This window comes from Centropristis striata, chromosome 9, assembly GCF_030273125.1.
Source record: "Centropristis striata isolate RG_2023a ecotype Rhode Island chromosome 9, C.striata_1.0, whole genome shotgun sequence".
NCBI lineage: Eukaryota > Metazoa > Chordata > Actinopteri > Perciformes > Serranidae > Centropristis > Centropristis striata.
Window position 1 is genome coordinate 2,443,386 of NC_081525.1, and position 16,553 is coordinate 2,459,938.

Here is a 16,553-nt window from a genome sequence, read left to right on the forward strand (position 1 = left end):
TGTCCTCTGGAAACACTTCTGTTGTGTTGTGGTCTTTGCAGCGTTTTCTAAATGTTGCGCTTGTGTTTATTTTTATTAATGATGTTTTCTCAGTTTGCTTGTGTTTTGTGTATTTGCATGCGTTACCATACGTTTGTCTTAGGAACTTCTTAGTTTTCTCATTTAGGACGTTCTTAGATTTTTAACTTAAGATCCCTCGCGTGGTTTCAGTAACTTGGCCTACTTAAATAATATATTCATAATGATTAATGAAGTCGTATCAGTGATTTACTAAGAGTACATTGAAGTGTAATCTAGGAATAGTGTCACATGTCACACAGACTGAAGACATTTCAATTTTATGTCAACTGCCAAAATAAGCTTTATGTGATACATTCACAAAAAAACCCTACTCTGACCAACTTCAATGAATGAAATGTGTTAACACATTCTCTAGGGCTGAACTAAATATTAAAGAAATCAAATAAATGTCATATAAATGTGTTCAAGTAAGTACTTTCCTTTCCACTGTAGCTGTTTTCAGACTGCTGATGGCTTAAAGTTGTGAAGAAATATAAGAACTTTGTTTTCAAGAATCTCATTTGTTCTCAGGTTATATCTTAGGAAGAAAGTTAAGAAAAAAACTAAAGAAAAGATAAGCATTTCTTCATGAAATCTTAAATTTTGTCTTAAGAGCAAAGTTAAGAAAAAAGTGGCACTCAAAAAGCACCTTCTTCTTAAGAATGCTTTGTGGAAACTGAGCTCTGGATTGACTCAGACTAATTGCTGATGAGCAGCAGCTGGACAGAAAGGCAGCAGCTGATTCAGTCATTAACTTCAGGTGTGCTGGACAGGTGAGGAATGAAAGAGACACAGGGCCTTTTTTCTCCAACCTCCTCCTACACCGTACCCCCTAAACTTTCACTCTGGGGGTCCCCAAACCAATAAATAAGGTGTGGAAGTGACTGACTCCTGTGTTGTGTTCCTCTTGGATTACCCAACGAACAAATGTAAGTTCTGTACAAACATCTACTTGTGACATTTAATATTTCCGTCCAGAGGCCAACAGCTGAAAGGTTTTATAGAGCCGTTATCAGAGCACATCAGTCAAGCGTCACACATGATTGTGCAGCGTTTCGGTTGCAGGAGAAATCAGAAGTCGGCTTAAATACACGAGAAAACTTTAATCACAGGAAGAAGTGTAATCTGTTTTCAACATGTCGTGTTGTGCGGTGGGCTGCCAAGACTGAAAAGGTACTTATTATTTGGTATGTTTAAGTATAATTTTTTTTTATTATGTTTTTATTAGGAAATTTCACAACAATTGACAAGTACAAATGGATTTATAGTTCTTAGTATAAAAATTTTTACAGAGCCAAGGGTTTTGTATCAATAGCTTCTTGTTCTAAATGTTCATTGTCCATTCCCTTTTAATAACTGAATATGTAAAGAAAAAACAATAAATACACAGTAAATACATAACATGAATAAATAAATATAAATGTCACGTCACTGAGATACAGTGGGAAACCAAAAAAAAAGGAAATCAAATAAAAAGTTCTTTCAGCTTGTTGCCATTACAAAATCCGGTCTTAAAGGTCTACGTATACATTTTTAAAAATACTTTCCAGTTGTTAGAATATCGTAAAATATATATATATATATATATATATATATATATATTATATAATATAGTAAAATAAAGAAAAAGCCATGTGAGAAAGTCTTTTTTGGCAGCTAGTTTTCTTCGCGATCAGTGTTCTTATTCACATTTTTTTTTTTTTGCAACAGGCATGACAAGTGTTCGTATACGGATTATTGTTTTATTGTATTTAGAGTTGAGTAAATGCTTCTCTAATCTAGAAAATGCTAGATGTGCGTTGTATTTACATGGACTACTGCAAAAAACAAGCAGCTTATAAACATCAAGTTTGTCTGTTAAAAATAAATTCCACCCAGGTATCTTTGGGGTGTAAGATGCAGATACGAAACCACGTTTACGTTTAAAAAGTTACAACAGTTGCTGCTTTCACAGAGAAACACTTGCTGTTTTTAAAATATTTTTAATACCGTACGCGTTGATGAAGGTTGCTTCATTCAGCTGTGAGTGTAACTGCAAAGTTTACATGTTACTCAACGACGGAGTGAGAATCCGGTTTGAGACTCTCAGCTGCAGCCACAGGAGGTTTACGGTAAGTTGTTGGCACATTTAAACTGCAAGAAAAGGAAGTTAGGTAGAGCTGTTTGCTCGTTTTGTGGTAATATAAACGTCTGATTAGTGGCTTTTATCTCTAAACAATATTCAATCTGTGGCCTGGGGGCCAAATGTGTCTCTTGATAGAGTATCGGGTGGTACTCGGACTATTTTCTAATTAAAGAGAACACAATGTGAATTTATTTGTATTTATTTATTCTTTAGGGTACTTTGACTACACTGTTAAACATTTTTGTAGAAATTACATTAAAAAAACAGTCAAATTGTATCAGAAATGAGGCATAAATAAAAAAAAAAGTATATATACCATAGTAGACACTTATAATTACCTTAAAATCAAGGAATAGTACAAAACTTGAATTTTTACTGTCAAACTGTTTTAATGTTAAAAAAAAATGATTGAGAAATACCACAATGTCACAAGGACATAATTACCCTAAAATTAATACAAATTAAGTCTAAATGACATTTACAGTGGAAAACCCACTCACTGTATTATTATTTTTACGGTGAAGTTCTGGCAACCACAGCTGCCAATATTTTACCGTAAATTAAACTAATTTTATTTTTTTTTTATTTTATTTTTTTTACAGTGTACTACAATTATAAGTAGCGAGACGTAAATGGCTAAATATCCAAAACTAATAAGGTAAATTGGAATTGGAGCAAGAAACAGGTGATTTTTTTGTATATTGGTATATTTTGTAAAATGTTAAGTTTATCTGATCTGTGAACCTGATCAGTCTGATATCTAAAACACTCCACATATGTTACGAAAAACCAAAAAATACAAGATATTGTGGGCTGCAATCACCTGCATGACTCCGGATGGTGCTGATTCCACCATGTGGTGGCAGAAAAGTTTCATAAATCAAATCTTGGCTTTTGGCTTTACGTCAGACTCTGAGAAGACGTAGAATTGTTCGAACCAGAGTTAATTTTACATAAATCACAGCTGAAGATTTCCTATCACGACAGGCAGCCGATCGTATATCAAAGAAGATTGGGCAGTATTGTGGTCAAGACGGACAGGTTAATTCAGGTGGAGGAGTGCGAGCTGCCGTCTTCCACCACATCAGCAGATGAAAGCCACCTGGCCGGCCGGCCGCCTCCACGGCAACGTTTCAAAAGGTAGGAGGAATAAAAGTGAGCTTTCAGGCAGCCCACTCAGGGGAAAGCAGGTATTTTGTGAACTTCAGTTCCAGTCTCTAATCTGCAGTCACAACAAAGGAGGCTTTATACGAAGGAGGGGAAATCTTAGATCCAGCTTTCACCCAAACTCCCCCCAACACACACACACACACACAAAACCACCATTTCAAATTATTGGCCTCCTCGTTCCAGGAGATAGAAAGTCTCCTCGTCCCTGCACCTGATACAGCTGACAGTATATAAGACGTTCTGCAGATCCGCAGATAAACTATGAAGGTTTTACCGGATAGAAAAGTGTTTTATGCAAATGTGTCCTGTGTAGGGTTGTCATGATACTAAAATTTTCAACTCGATACCGATACTCAGGAAAATATTCGGCACGTGATACAATTTTCGATACCACCAGGATAAAAACAAAGACCCCAAAATTTAACAAATATTTTTATTAACAAGAAAAATGCAACATGTAAGAATTAACAGAACCACAGGTTAAATATTTATAATAAAAAAAAAAAACAGTTGTGCAAAAAGAAACTGCAACTATGATAACAAGCTTCAGGTCTGAGGTAGTGCAAAAAATAAATAAATACAATAAATAATAACAATTAGAACAATATTTTTGGCTTTGTGTGTTGCTGTTTGGTTGCAGGTCGACTTTTCTCTGCTTCATTCTGGCAAAATAACACTTTTCAGTCACCAACATGTATGTAAACTTATTAACTCTATGCTTATGTATACTGACACGGTGTATACTGTGGGTATCGATACTTTTAAAAATGAGTATCGTATCCGGATACTACGTTTTAGTATCGATACTTTCAACCCTAGTCCTGTGGTCTGAATAACACCAGTCCAACCATGGAAGACCTCAAGAGATGTAGATGCTTTCACACAACTCCAAGATCTTTGCCATGGGCCGCAATAATATTAGTTTAATTGCAGCTATACTGTCCTTGCAGTGCGTAACTTGGCGAACAATGTATTTACAATGTATTTTCCTCCAATAAACAGCCAGGATTGACTATTCTTGTGCATATATATGGAAGTAGCATACTGTAAGACTGAAACAACAGAAAAGCAGATACAAACATGGCATTAGCAGTTACTAGAAAATACATATTGAAGAGAAAAATTAAGTACAAAGTATAGTATCAGCCTATTACTTGCATAAACTCAAAAGCACAAATAAAAATTCTGATGTAGTTACTAGCTTCTTCAAAGCTAGCTAGCTAGCCAACCAAACATGCAAGCACATGGTGATACAGTTTGGTTAACATTTGCTAAAAGTCTAAAACTCAACAAAGGATCAGAACTACTGATTAGTTGCAATACTCACAGACAAATAGTATCCAAGGCAGAACCTTTAAGATGACAAATTTACAGCTCAGAGCCCTTCCTCTAAAGAGCTTTTGCATAAATATCCTTCACTTTAACCATTACTGACTTTACCATTACCCGTCCATATATCAAAAACAGATTAAATGAATGAATGAACCACATGAAATCAAATTAAACTACTCTAGGCAGTGATTATTCCCATGCTGAATGCATGTAACTTTGAAAGGTAGCAAGCTAACATTAGCGCACTAAGCTACTTAACTTTTAATTTTAAAACTTTAATTTTACTACAATCTAAAGTCGAGCAGGTAATTTAGAATTAAATTATTGTTGGTAACAAAAGGCTAGAAGTTATTTATTTCTCTCTGGGTGAATTGTTAGGTAATCTTACTTTGTTACTCGTCCTGTTTCTGGTTCTCAGGCAAAAGACTCTCAGAAGGCTATCTCAGCTATTTATACTTCCTGTGTCCGACATGTTTGAGCAGCAGGGGTCGAGCGTGTGTTTACTTTTTAAAATGACATTAAACTGAAGCAGGTGGTTAAAAATATGTTTGGAACAATAATTTTGTGTTGATTTGGCAACAAAACAGTGTAAATTGTATTTATTTATTTTACCAAACAAACTGATTTAGACGTATGTGTAAAGTGAGCCCCCCCGCTGATGGTTTAGTCCATTTTAGAGGCCTAATTACTGGGAGGGTATATAAAGCTGGCTGTTAGTAGTTGAGGTTGTACTGATCATGGGCAGCGTAGGGTTGTGTTGCTGCAGAATGTCTCACAAAACTGAAATAAATCCCATTAAAGAGCAACCAATGTAATGAGTTTAAGCTGCTTTTAAAGTACCGTATTTTCCGGGCTATAAGTCGGTTTTTTTCATAGTTTGGCCGTTTCATTTCACAGTTTCATGTGTGAAATTACTAACACATTATTATATCATTTCACATGTTATTTTCACACTAAACCGCAAAAGGGCGCTCTAGGCCGAGTATGAGGATGAGTCTGACGTAAGCGACGTAGAAGAAGAAGCGCCGCATCTTCTACCTCCGGAGTTAGCGGAGTTGTTTAAAAGTGACACAGAGGATGAAGATTTCATTGGATTTTAGTTATTTGGAGTGACACGGATGGTTTGGTAAACTTCTTAGCATGTTATTTATGCTATAGTTATCTGAATAACTCTTAATATGTTATGTTAACATACCAGGCACGTTCTCAGTTGTGTCATGTAACGTAAGCATACCGTACAATTATTCAGCCTGTTGTTGCCTCTATTCTATTTTTATTTTAAATTGCCTTTCAAGATGACATGTCTGTTCTTGGTGTTGGATTTTATCAAATAAATTTCCCCCAAAAATGCGACTTATACTCCAGTGCGACTTATATATGTTTTTTCCTTCTTTATTATGCATTTTATGGCTGGTGCGACTTGTACTCCGGAGCGACTTATAGTCCGGAAAATACGGTACTATATTTTACTGGTAACACACAATACGAACAATATCATATTTTAGGACATTTTCTATAAGTCCTGAGTGGTGTTCTTGATGCAGGGAAGCCTCTAGTTTGCAGAGAGAAAGTATGCAGAGTGTTTGTTGTGCTGCTGCTGGCTGCAGCTCGTGTTTGCTGGCTGGAGAAACTCTGCAGAGCTGCCAGGACGTGAGGAGCTGCCAGCTTGAGAGGCTGCCGCCCGGCCTGAGAGGGTAAGAACCTCAAAAAGCTCAATCAATATTGATTGAAGGGCGTTTTTTTTTATTTAATTGATGTCTCATGCTCTCTGTGTGTTGTTACAAAGCATACGGTCCTGCATCGTTCACAGTGTGCAGCATGAAATAGATGCACAAATTCAGATCCAGTTTGTTGATATTTTTCCATTAGATAGAGATTCTCATGGTGGCTGCTGTCAGCTTTGATACTGTACAGTGTTTACATGGAGCAGGTGTGCTGTAAACACGTGTAAAGCTCCTGGATACTGTGTGATAACATGCAATGAAATCTGGGTCTCAATCTGCGTTTGACTGTTGAATGGATCTCCCGTGGATTGCAGCAGTATGATTGAAAAAGGAAAGAAATTTGTATATAGTGTCCAATTTTTTATATTTATAAATGGTATTCTATACAGTCATGGGAAAAAAATATTAGACCACCCTTGTTTTCCCCAATTTCTTGTTTATTTTCATGCCTGGTACAACTAAAGGAACATTTGTTTGGACAAATAAAATGACAACAAACAACAAAAATAGGTAATTAGAGTTTAATTTAAGAGCTGATATTTAGACATTTTCCATGGTTTTCGTTATAATAACCAAAATCATTATCAACAAAACCATGGAAAATGAATAGATAACAGCTGTTGAATTAAACTCTCATCAGCTATTTTTGTTGTTATCATTATATTTGTCCAAATCAATGTACCTTTAGTTGTAGCAGGCATTAAGATGAGCAAGAAATAGAGAAAACAAGGGTGGTCTAATAATTTTTTACATGATTGTACATATAAAATACAATGGTTTTACATGAAAATGATTTTTAAAAATTTAGATTTTACATTTTTAAATATGTTCTTTATGTGAAAAAATATATAACTTTTTAAACTTTTTTTTTTTTTTAATTTAAACTCCTTTAAACTTTGTAATGGGTCAAATTGACCCACAACATAACAGAAGGGTAAAACATTGTCAGTTTATTGCTGCATCAAGAAGATACTCAATATTTATGATGTCATATAATCTATAAAAATTTCAGAAAAAAACTAAAACTCGAAACTTAAAAATCCCAATAAACATTGTTTATATTTCATTATTAACTCCATTATTAACCATCTCAATCAATATTTAGTGTGATGGTGTTCTTTACCCCTCTCTCCTCTCTTACCTTTACAGATCAGGTTCAATGAGGATATTTCACTTGTTTTTCATAATAAATGCATGTTAAAACTTTTTTCCCCCTGTACATTGGAAAGACCTACATATAAAATACAATGGTTTTACATGACATTGACATTTAAAATTTGTTCTTTGAAATGGGTCAAATTGACCCGCAATACATATCAAGAAAACGCTCAATATTTATATGATGTCATATAATGTATAAAACTTTCAGAGGAAACTGACTCATGTTGCTGAAGTCATAAAGTGTGTTTGGCTGCTATCTGCTGCCCAGCGTTTGTGTTCGTGTTGCGGTGCTGTTTGGCGCTGATACCACAGGAACCCTGTCGGTCCGGTGGGGCGGGGCGGGGCCGAGGTGGAGGAGGAGGAAGAGGAGGAGGAGGAGGGGGCTCTGAGTGTTGTTTGAGAGCAGAGTTTGGGGGGTTGGGGGGTTGGAGGAGGGGGATCCTGGCTGTCAGAGGACATGAGGATGACAGGCTTGGCTGCCACTCACCGCCACTCCTCCTGATCGGCTGTGATGTGCCAAGATGGACATCAGCACAGCCGGGGTCTCTCTGGCTACCAGCCCCGCCTGTCCGCTCCGATGCCAGCACCGACTGCACAATGTCTTGTTTTAGGGGAAGAACCGCGGCACTTTTGGCACCGTGCGTCTGCCTCGGTGTCACTTGGCTGCCGCTCTGCTGTCTTCAGGGCCCGTTTGGAGGGAACCGCGCCGCCTCGGTGTTTTTGTCAGGAAAAAGCGCCGAACAAATCACTCCAAAACTTTAATGTTCGGTGCCAACGTGACCGTCAGCCCTCACCCAGCAGAATTGATGAGTGCCTTCTGATAATCCATTAAGACACGGCTAAAGGTCGCCGGGTATAAATAGCCTTCAAGGGCGCCATGTGGAGTCGTCTGAGGGAATAAAACTGAAGAGGACACACATGAAACTCCTCATTAATCTGGAACATGGAGGTGTTTGTCTCTTATTAAACATTTTTGTCAGGTGGCCTGTGACATTTGTTCCTCCGCTGGGGATAAACGGAGCGATGGACAAAACAACAAGATTTACTGACATTTTCGTGCCCCTGACCTCATTTATAGCGCCTCGAATTTTATGTAACAAAATCCTGTTAATTAGAAAGTTTTGAAGTTGAGAATCTGACTCTGTTTTTTATGGGAACTAAAACAATTACGTTTGTCATATTTTACTTACCGTTTTATCAAATAAATGTCCAATTTTAAAGTTTTAGAGAGCTGCAGTGACCAAATGTAAACATCTATCGCAGTACTACTGGTGAAAAATAGTTCAATACATTTACTCAACTCCTGTACTGAAATTTTGAGGTAATTGTACTTGATGATTTCCACTTTATGGTACTTTATACTTAAAAAAAATGCTGCTTTAAGGTAATGAAAAGATATGAATACTACCTCCACCACTGAGAAACAGAGTCAAAGGATTAAACCATATTTAAAAGCAATTTCTGCACAAAATATCATGCATACTTAGAAAAAATCCTCATGCAACCCTACTGTTGTCTTAGAAATTTGAATATAATTTTCCGACTATCCCAGGCTTCAACTAGAATCTATTTGTCTTCCCAGTAAGAAACAACTGTTTAGATTAATCTTTGAAATATAGTACCAAATATAGTTTGAAAATGTATTTATAAAAGTCATTTTTATACATTACATTATTATTTGATACATTTAAATATACATTTTATTATACTTGCCTATCCCAGAGTGACAAGTAGTTATAGTGACAGCATTTCATAGAAAAGAAGAAAAAAAAGAAATTCCTGTGGGATAATTCCCTTTTTTGCTCGCTAGTTTTCTTCTTCTTGTGTTCTTACTGCCTTTCCGTGTTTTTTTTGCAACCGGCATGCACGTGTATTGTCAGTTTTTGTAAACAAATAAGTGGTCAATAAAAACTTGATGTTCACTGTCATAAGACAAGAAAGTTTGACATCATATAGAAATTAATGGAAACCAACAGCTGCCTGGAACAACAGGACAATTACATCTAAATATCTACAATTTAACTTGAAATTAATTTAAAAATGTTGAGCATAAATATATATAGACCTACATGATTGGTTGTTAAGGAGATAAAACAAAATCTCAACATTTTTGTGAAGTTGTGACCTGTTTGATAAATCAAACTGTATTTGTGCTTAAACAATAAATCTAAACTAAAAATAAATGCACAGGCTGTTTCTGCTGCAGTCAGATGTCTGTTTACATCAGTACAGCGGAGCAGGTTTGTGCACAAAATGCTAATCTTCCATCTAAAATCCAAACATTAAAATTATACATACGACTATTTATTACATTTATGTGGTCAAAAAATGAAATTGTGCTTTTAAGATCCATTTAGTTTTGCTCAGATGGTGACAGGAATGTTTTTGAGTGTGTGCTGTTGGACAGAGACTGTGAGTGAAGTGCAGTTTGTTGATAATCGACTGTTTCTGAGTGAAAAAACAACCTCAGAGCACAGCGAGCCGAGCTTCACAACCACGTCCAACCCACCGACGAGCAGTCTGACCGAACATCTTGGCTCTGAGTGACAGAGAGGCAGATGGTGCTCATGGCTGACGCTCAAACACACACACACACACACACACACACACACACACATATGCGCGCTCTCTCTGGTCCATGTTGTCTGCCAGCCCTCTGGGCTCTGTGGCTGCCTCTACATTCACCATTCAATATGTTTGGACAACACACACACACACACCCAGAGTTAGTGTATAGATGGTGTAGTGCAGCAGCTGGTTGTACAGTGGAGGTGTCAGCTCTGTTGTATGGAGACTCTCCAGCTGAATATATTAACCTCGGCGGTTCACTTTATTCCACAGAGTCTCTGCAGTGACAGACTGTTAGTCCTCACAGCTCCTGTTGGACCAGAACTGCATTGATTTCAGCTGAGAGTCGGGGGAGATCCTGCTCTCTGATTGGCTGTCAGGTCTCCGTTATCTCATGATTCTGGACAGCCGATCTAAGTCAGTGGTCAAGGTAATAACATGCTGGAAATCATTGCAACAGTCTTGATGCTGAGCACTATAAAGCCAGTTAAACCACTCAAAGACTCCAGGAAACTCACCAAGTTATCCTGGAACTTTCTTAATGATTGTTTACCTTTGTAAGGACGCTGGAAAGTCCAGTATCACTCCAGGACTTTCTTCAAGGAACAAAAGTATGAACCAATTCAGATTGGAAAATATAGATCAGTCCTGGTTTTATGTGTGAAACATTCTTGCACAGTTTTGTGGTTGAGGCCAAATTAACTCTTGAACTTCCTAAATGACATTTAGGCAAGTCACTATCTTCTCAAGGAACCTGGAAAACCCTCCATTACTGCAGGATTTTAGTCAAGGATCCTTCGGAGAACCGCTGCAACTCCTGAAGGATGTTTCCACCCTACTCAACGATACTTGGTCCCTTCTAAGGACCTAAAAACCCCAACAAGGATCCATGGAACATCCTTAAAGACCTTTGGTAGCTTCTTATGTATCCCTCAAAACCTCTAAAAATCCAGGAACCTTTTCAAGGGGGCTCCTGGAGAATCCCTGGAAGGATCTCTTGAACATGAACCCTAAGAACCCCACAAAAGACTCCTGGAAGTTCAAGAACTCTGAACAATGAAACATCTAAAGGACCGTCCTCTCGTCAATGCTACCTTCTCAAGGACCCCAAGAACACTTTCTAGGACCCCTAGATCCTTCTAAATGATGACTGATACCTCTCTCAGGAGCAAATTAACTTTCTCTAGGACCTCTGGAACCCCCTGGTCCCTTCTTGAGGACCTAAAAACCCCAACAAGGATCCCTGAAGCATCCTTAAAGACCTTTGGTAGCTTCTTATGTATCCCTCAAAACCTCTTAAAACCCAGGAACCTTTTCAAGGGGGCTCTTGAAGAATCCCTGGAAGGATCTCTTGAAAATGAACCCTAAGAACCCCTCAAAAGACTCCTGGAAGTTCAAGAACCCTGAACAATGAAACATTTCAAGGACAGTCCTCTCGTAGACCACTGCTACCTTCCCAAGGACCCCTGGAACACTTTCTACACTTTCTAGAACACCTGGTCCTTCTAAAAGATGGCTGATACCTCTCTCAGGACCAAATGAACTTTCTCAAGGACCTCTGGAACCCCTGTAACGTCTTCAAGGAGTCCTGGAACCTTCTCCAGAACATTAAGACCTCTGGAAACAACTCGAGGTCAAATAAAACCTCTTCCAGGACACCTTGATCCTCCTCATTGACCTTGTTTTCCCCTTTTTCTGTCGGCTCAGTGATATTTATATATAGTTTCACCTTAAACACAGTCCAGGTCGGCAGTTTCGCCTACATTTTAAATCCAACATTCAGGTGCTTGAGGTGCCTGTAAGCAGTTACCGGACACGTGGAACTGACCAAACCATGATGTTAAACCGACTTTAAAAACATGGAGGATTTAAACAAACCTTTTCTGCCTTCTCGTGGTTTAGCAGTGTGACCTGTACTGCGGCGGTCCTGGATCAGGACTACACCCAAGAAGTGTTTAGACAATATTTCACATTTGACAGCTCCTCATTGAATTGATTATTCAGCTGTAGTGTTTGGGATTCAGTGTGAGCGCCGAGCGTCTGCAGCTGACATGTTTTCCTCCTCGCCGTCTCTCTGCTGGAGAACAATGAAGTCATTATTGCGCTGATTTGTTTCTTCTGCTCAGTGAACCAGATGCCTGGATGATCTGTGGTGTGTTTCTAATCGCCGGAGCACGTGTCCAGCAGGTCCTTATTACTGTCCTCATGCTGCGTTCAGGGCACCAAGAAAGATCTGTGCATTGGAGCTTTCATTTTTAAATTACAGTTATTAGCTCAGGTTTCAGGTAATATCAAGATTTGTCGTGTTATTTTTTGTCTCATCAGGTTTGTACTTCATATATACCTAAGCCACGTTGCAGAAAAGAAAATATTGGCATTGTACGTTTCTGCAAAACACAGACGTGCTGAAATTAAATGTTTTAAGCACCCTTTAGCTTTAGCAGCAGGCTGGTGACACAGTTTGAAGTAAGCCTGTAAATTAACCTCTACATGTAAATTTGTCACTTTCTAACATCACATCTATATAACCTCCATAATGCATTATTTCTTTATGGAAATTCGAAACTTTTTTTTAACCTAAACTTTTTTTTTCAAGTAGCTTTTGTTGCCTTAACATAGTCGTAGGATGTTAACTAGTTCTTTAACCCTAGTGTTGTCTTAAGGGTCAAACAAACACTAAATTATCTTTATTTATATTTACATACTTTATTTATTTACATTTGTTTGTAATGACATTTGTAGGACAATACAAAAAAATAGTGAACTTGATTTTGTTGAGGCTTTATTTGTTTTTTTCTGGTCTTCTTGTGACTTTGACAACGTTGACTGTGAGCCAGATCTGATCACCAACATCAGTGTTGGACCTCACTGATGCTATTGTGGATGGATTTGGAAAGAAATTAGTGTAGTGTTCTTACCTGTGGTGTATCTCTGACTAGGGCTGGGCAATATATAGATATAAAAGATATATCGATATATTTTTAAATGTGATATGGGATTAGACCATATCGCATACATCGATATAGTTCATATTTGCACTGTGATCCTTACTCTAGGGAAGCTGCTGACTTTATTTAAGATTTTTATTTTATTTAAATGTGCACTTTATGGAGCTTTGATTTTAAAAAAAAAAAAAAAAAAAAAAAAAAGTACTTCTGTTATACAGTATTTAGGTTAATTTAATAAACGGTTTCAATAAAACTGCTGACTTTGACTGAACATTTGCTCTCACTTTGTGAGAAAAATATTGAGATATATATTGTATATCAATATATATATAATATGGTCCATATCGCCCAGCCCTACCTCTGACTGTATTTGTTCAAAGGAATTCAGTGCATGTGCCTGATTTTGGTCTAAAAGTCTTAGTATTCGTGGGTTTTCTGAGTTGCAGACCGTCATCATGATCTCTCAGGAAATTATAAACGACATGTTTTTGTCACGAGCAGCATCGATCTTCACTGGATTGTCAACGAGAATCTTCTGCCGGGACCGAGAAATCACAGCCGACAGGTTAAACAGCTTCAGTCGGGTAAATCAGTGGATCTTCTCTGATCTCATTCACTTCCTACGGTACGTCAGATGGTTCTGATTCCTCGCCAGCCCTCGGAGGACTAATCAGTTCCTGTTGTGGATTCCAAAGCCATTTGGCCTATTTACACTTCATACCGAGTGCAATATATACGTCGACAGCATCCGAAATGAAGGAGGATGTGTGGTATTTGTTTCTCCGTGTGGTTCTCCCTCTGCAGGCTCAACCACCTGGAACACAAAGGCATCTGACAGCAATCAGGACGAGGGGAAAAATGCATGAAAACAAACACTCTTGTTTGGAGCGAAGGCTTCCTGGCTTTTGTCAGATGCCCTGTGCTCCAAATCCTCTAATGTTCTGCAAGTGCAGATGCTGCAGAGCTAAACATTTAAAATTAGGGGAAGAACAACAGGAGAATACACGGGAGACGAGGCAAACAAGATCTTTTGGACGGAGTGGAGGCGGAGAACAAAAAAAAAAGGGTCATTTAATATGGCTGATGTGGTGACTGTGGCAGTGGAAGGACAGCTGGCGAACCGTCCCCGTTAATGTGTCTTCATATGGACACTTTGGCTTCACTGAGCTTCAGCGGGACAGCCAGCCGGGCGGGTGGGTGGGTGGGTGCAGCGCTGGGTGGCAGGGTGCTGCTGCTGCTGTGACGCCCAGGGGCACCGTGGAGCTCCACAAAGAGGGGGAAAGGGAAAACAGATGTTGACAATCAGGTCTTTTCTCTCTCTTTCTCTCTCTTTGGTTAGTAAGAGGAAGGAAGTGAAATGCACATATTTGGGTAACTTATTGGATTTTGGGGATAAATTGGAGAAAGGTGTTGAGGCTGGCCCTGTTGACAGGATCCTGCTGGAGTTTAACTGACTGAAGCATCAACACGCTGACGGGAGCTTGGGTCCTTTCACAAGCTTCTTGTTTGGACTTCACACATTTTTAAAATCAATTTATCGTTGTTATAATTTACTAAACAATGGTTTTCCAGGACACAGATTTTTGTGGCACATTTGTGTTGCGTTAGACTCGAGCCTTGTCTTTAATCTACAGTATCTCCTGCCTAAGTGCTTTAAAAAAATACAATAATGTGACAACACGGAGGTTCAGGAAGATTTTGGGGGCCAACATCCACTTGGTTATGGTTCAGTAGACCAATGGGACAAAGACATGGCCTTCTGTCTATGTGTCCTTCCATCAGCATTGGTTCCTCTCCATTTATAAAGTCTTGATAGGAGACACCACCAAACCTCAGCCCTTTATTAAACTGGTCACATAGTAATTATCCAACACGCTCTAGTGATTAATGCTCAATGTTCCTCGGACAAATACTGAATTTGGAAAAACTGCTTTCAGTTTTTCTGCTGCATCTACCTGGAACATCTTACAACATTCATTCAAACTCAACACAATTATAACTATGGGCCAGTTTAAAACTATGATAACCAATAACTAAACTATGATAACCAATAACTAAACCATGATAACCAATAACTAAACTATGATAACCAATAACTAAACTATGATAACCAATAACTAAACTATGATAACCAATAACTCTGCCTTTCACTGTAACTGTTTTTCAGGTGTTTTGTCTGTGCTGTTTTGTGTTTTCTCTGTACTCTAGACATCATTGTAAATGAGGGGTTGCCCTCAATGATTCAATCATTCCTCGAGAAAATAAATAAAGGATAATAAACAATTTTTCAAAACAATTTTTATGAAACTTGGTGGAAGGGTGCAACATGGGCCAAAGAAGAACCACCTACATTTTGGAGTGGATCAGAGTCACGGGCGTCTTTGTTAACATTGCGAGATGAGGGCAACCGGCTGCATTCATGTGGTGTTGGAACAATCTGGAAAATTAGTTCCCGATCATATTTCATGGCTCACTTGATACTTTTTCTTTGCTCTTCATTGTCAATCAAATACTGGAAACATCAGTGTGTTTTTTTTAACAGTAAGCAATAAAATAAAAAATCAAACTCTTCTTTGTAGCGTCCTTGTTGGTTCTTTAAGAAGAAAATCTGTTTTACGTAGTATAAAGACAGACAAAGTCCGTGTATGGAGAAGGCCGGGTTGGATCTGTCGTACCCAGGACTTTCAACAAAGAGACGTGTGTATATATATATACATATATAAATAATGCTACATATGGAAATTATGTAACAAACATACTTATTTTTAACCCAGTAAATCAGTCTTTTTTAAAAACAACAACCAGTAAGTTTGTCAATCAAATACCGGAAACCTCAATGTGTTTTTTTTTTTTTAAACACTGAGCAATAAAATAAGATCTACAACTCTTCTTCTTCCACCATTGGAGAGCACAGATGTCCACCAAGTTAGTATTTATTAGTAATCTTAGAAACTTATTTTAATAGCTTTACAAACACGGAACATGTCAGCGTCTCCATTTTTCCTACGGTAAAGAAATTGCAGAGATTTTAAAGATTATATTTAAGACCAGAAAACCCCTTTTTAGACTAAAAAACAACCTTTCACCCTCTGTTGGTTTGTGGTAACTTGATTTTATGCATATTTATTCAAGGATATGTTCCATGTATGCACATTATAAAGAGGCCTTAAAAGTAGACTTTAACTCTGGTGCCAGCACAGCACAGATTTCACGTTAAGGTCCTTATCGTTTCATGTCTTATTGAGATTTTATTTGTGCAAACAGTTTTATTAAACAACCCTGAGGGTTTGAGGCTGCTGCAACAGTTCCACACTTTTCTTGATTGGTAAAAGAAATATGAAAACCAGGATGTCTGCAGGTCCTAAAAAGGTTTTTATTACTGTCTCAGGAATAATTTCAGACATATATTATATTATTAAAACTTTAAATTATCTTAAGATAAAGTAAAATAAACCAGCAGTAAGA